The sequence below is a fragment of the Alexandromys fortis genome, unplaced genomic scaffold (genome assembly GCF_014885135.2).
Source record: "Alexandromys fortis isolate MF-2015 unplaced genomic scaffold, M_Fortis_MF-2015_v1.1 scaffold_169, whole genome shotgun sequence".
Classification (NCBI taxonomy): Eukaryota; Metazoa; Chordata; class Mammalia; order Rodentia; family Cricetidae; genus Alexandromys; species Alexandromys fortis.
In genome coordinates this window covers 3,145,544-3,149,509 of record NW_026068076.1, presented here as the reverse complement: position 1 = coordinate 3,149,509, position 3,966 = coordinate 3,145,544, and the positions used below count along the sequence as shown (strand labels likewise).

At 40.9% G+C, this 3,966-nt stretch overlaps 1 pseudogene; it reads right to left on the bottom strand.

Annotated features, from left to right (window-relative positions):
• Window positions 1-688: 688 nt before the first annotated feature.
• On the bottom strand, window positions 689-1,892 carry LOC126488306 (cell division cycle-associated protein 3-like; annotated as a pseudogene).
• Between the last annotated feature and the right edge of the window lie 2,074 nt (window positions 1,893-3,966).

The window sequence follows — 3,966 nt, the reverse complement described above, 5'->3', positions numbered from 1 at the left end:
GGCTTCATTCTTCTTCATGACTGAATAATTCATCATGTGTATATGTCATGATTTCTTTATCCCTTTACCGACTAATGGGCACCAAGGTTGACTCCAGAAATTGGCCACTGTGAATAGTGCTCCAGTATAGTACAGGTGGCATGGCAGAGTCTCAACTGTCCTCTGCCTCAGATTCTTCCAGGAGCATATCAAGGAACGGCAGATTTGGTTTGTATAGTGCTACTTTTAGAACTGTGAGTAAATTTTGTATTGATTTCTATTGCCTCTGGACCAATTTACATTCTCACCAGCAGTATAGAAGGACTCCTCCACCCCTAGTCCTTCCCTCACCAACGCGTGTTATTTTCTTCTTTTTTTATGATAGCTGATCTGACTGTGCCCACATGGAATTTTTATGTAGTTATGTTTAATAGCTAAAGATGTTGGGACAAAATTATTGCTGTACTATTTATTGACTGCCACATTTTGAATTCATTTGGCTGTTTCTTATTTTTTTAACTTCCTAAAGCATCATTTAAACTCGTCTCCTTTAATATAAAAGAAACACACAAAACAAAACAAAATAATATCCAAGTATTAGAGTTGGTAGCCTGGGAGGAACCAGAGAGCAGGATTTTCCTCAGTGTTCTTGGAGAAAAAGGTGAAGAACACAGACTATTCCCAGTCTGTGGGTGAATCCAACATGAACCTAGCTCTCCACCAAAGCAAAATGCTGGTTTTCCTTGTCATGGCCCTGGCTTTGTTCACATGCTCCTTCTCCAGTTTTCAGGAATCTTCCAGTCTCAAGAATGGCTCCTTCCTTTAGGTCCTTACCATTCTCACTTACAGGAGAAGGTCACTTACCCTGTCATAATGTCAAGCTCCCACAGGGAGTTGTCATCCTGCAGGATGGTAAGAGGAGATTTCCCTAGCACCTTGTTGTATGCTTTCTGTCTATTGAATTTAGAACCTGAAGCCTGGAGAGTCTCGGGATCTCTTGAGGGCTTGTCTGAGTTCTGGCTGGCAATTATAGTTTCTGTGGACTGTTACACTTCCTTGGTAAACACTTGAGGGGAGTTCAGTCTGGCTCCAAAGCAGCAACTGGTCCTCTAGGGATAACTGAATATCCAAATGCAAATCCAGTTCAGAAGATGTGGTGGTGATGAGGCGAGCAGGCCTGCTTTTCGTCCAGCCTGGCTCCTGCATGGCTAGCTTTACACCTGAAATAACAACACACAAATTGTATTCTTTTAAACACTGCCTGGTCCATTAGCTCTATCTAGCCTCTTACTGGCTAATTCTCACATCTTGGTTAACCCATTTCTCTTAATGTATGTATCACCATGAGGTGGTAGCTTGCTGGGAAGATTCGGCATGTCTAACCTGGTGGCTGGGTCCATGGTGTCTGTCCCAGAGAGGAGAGGTATGGTGATTGCCTCACTTCCTGCTTCTTCCCAGCATTCTGTTCTGTCTACTCCACCCACCTAAGGGCTGGCCTATCAAATGGCCAAGGCAGTTTCTTTATTAACCAATGAAATCAACACAAAACAGAAGACCTTCCCACATCAAGAAGATAAAAGTGTTTTCTGGAGCAGAACAAGCTCTTGGGGGAGGGGGTTGATGGATTTGGAGGCTTTGGTCTCAAATCCTTTGGTGAGCTCTCTGCACCACCGATCTTCATGGATGTCTGTGCAGTGCCAAGAGTTGGAGAGCAGGGATCTGGGTCTTGTGCTTGTTTAGAACTGTTCCACTATTCTGTTGGTCGGCTTGTCTGTGGAGAGCGTTCCACCTAAATAGGAGTGTGCTGGATACCAGCACTAGGTGAATGAGGGTCCCCTGCTCTATTCAGATGCTTGTTGTGTGCCAGAGGCCATGCTGGATGGAGTGCCTGAGATGTTATTAGTAGAGCCCATCTCCACTAGGGGTGGGGATAGGGCCCGTTGAGCCCCAATTTGACTTCTGGGTGAACACTTCCAGCTTTTAGTCATTTGGCCATTTATTGACTGGATTATTTGTTCTTTTGTTGTTTAAATTTTTAAAATTCATTATGTAGTTTTGGTATTTATCCCCTTGCCGGATAAATAGCTAAGAAAGATATTCTCCCAATTTACATAGTCTGGCTTCATCCTGTTGTTTCTTCTACTATGAAAATACTTTTGAACCTGGTGCATTTCCATATCTCAACTTTCTTCTCAAACCCAGGAATGATGAGTTATATCCAGAAATCCTTGACCATGCCTGTAGCTTGAAATCTTTCTCCTATCTTTTTCTTTATAGTACCAAAACTTCAAGGTTTACAGTAAGGTTCCTGATCAATTTTGGGTTGACTTTTTCCCTCAAATAAGTCATTAGGAAAACAACAAAAACAACAACAATAGTTTGAGTACAACAGGTAAAAAAAAAAAACTTGAATTAGGCTTCAATTAGGCTCCATGATTTAGACGGTAAGGAAATGCAGAAGAATAAACTGTTACAACAGAATAAAATTACTTAGGGTATATTTAATAAAAGATGTATATGCTATCTACACTGAAAACCAAACTACTAAGAGAAAATAGAACTTAAATAAATGAAGGAAGTATGTTCATGTATTGAAAGACTCAAGAATGTAAACACTTACAATTTCACGAAACTTCCATTCAACACAATCCCAAATAAATTCCACACATGATCTCTTTGGATATTAGCAAGGACTTTTTAAATGATATGGAAAATAACTGGGCCTGATGGAAGCTGTAGTAACTATGGGCATAGTTCTGAACTGCACATAAGTAGATGAAACATTTTCAGAAACAGACACATTCATGGAGGCCAGTATGTGACAGCAGCAGTAAGAAATCATTGTGTTATCAAACTTTTTTGTCACCTGGATATAACCCTGGGGGTTTGTTGACTTCTGCCTCACTCGGCAACATGAGGTGTTAGTCTCGAATGAGTTCTTCAGAAACAGGATATCTGAGCGACTAATGAATACATGTAGGGCACTGAGAGTAAAATGCAAATTAAAATTGCTGTGAGATAACAGAATGAAGTCTTAAGTTTAGTTAAAGCAACAATGATTGACAGGGAAGAGCTGGGAAGAGGGGTGGTGGGCCAGGGATGTAGCCAGAAGGCAGAGCAGTTCCCTAGCCTGCATGAGGCTCTGGGTTCAACACTCGGTGCTGGAAAAAAGCACATGGGGGGAGGGATTACTACCGTCTACACTGTTGCTAGTATATTGTGATGTAAATAATACTATATTTTGGCATTGTTTTCTAAAGTGAATTTATTATTTAGGACATCTAGGCAACCCCCACCCCCCCCACACACACAAAGTCAAGAAACACCAAATGAAGCAGGCTTCATAGCAGCCAAAGTCAGATTATGGAAATCAACAAGTAGTAAATCTGCAGAAGGGGACATCATACAACTGAAATGTATATTATTGCTATCTGATGAAACTTTCACACACATAAAGTTGAGCAAAGGAAAGAAGATTTGTGGTCTATGATTTAACATTACGTTTTAAAGACAGGAACAGTTGTGGTCTGAATGAGGACTCCAGCTTACTTGTAGAGGAGAGAGAGCAGTTTTCAGATGGAGACATGAAAGTCGGCCATCTTGAGGACCTCCTTATGTGTAATGTGGATTGGGTCCTGGAGAGGTTCACCTTGACCGTCATTCAGCTAGGAACTGTTCTGTGCTCTTTGTGTGCTTCTAAAATCTCAGTATTCAGAATTCTTAAAGAGTTAATGAATCATCAAGGAAAGAATACATCATAAACTTATTCCAGAACCTATGAAATCTAAAGGAATCATTTTCAACTTTGTGTCTTCAACATTTTACACAGGAAGAATGAGATGACTGCTTCTATGCTTCTAGCCCATGTCAATTCACCCCCCACAAACCAAGCTTTGTTTGTTCATTACCTGTTTGTTCATTTCTGGTGGTAATATCCAAATACAGACACTTATAACAGGGCATCCATGTGCATTCCATATCAGTGCT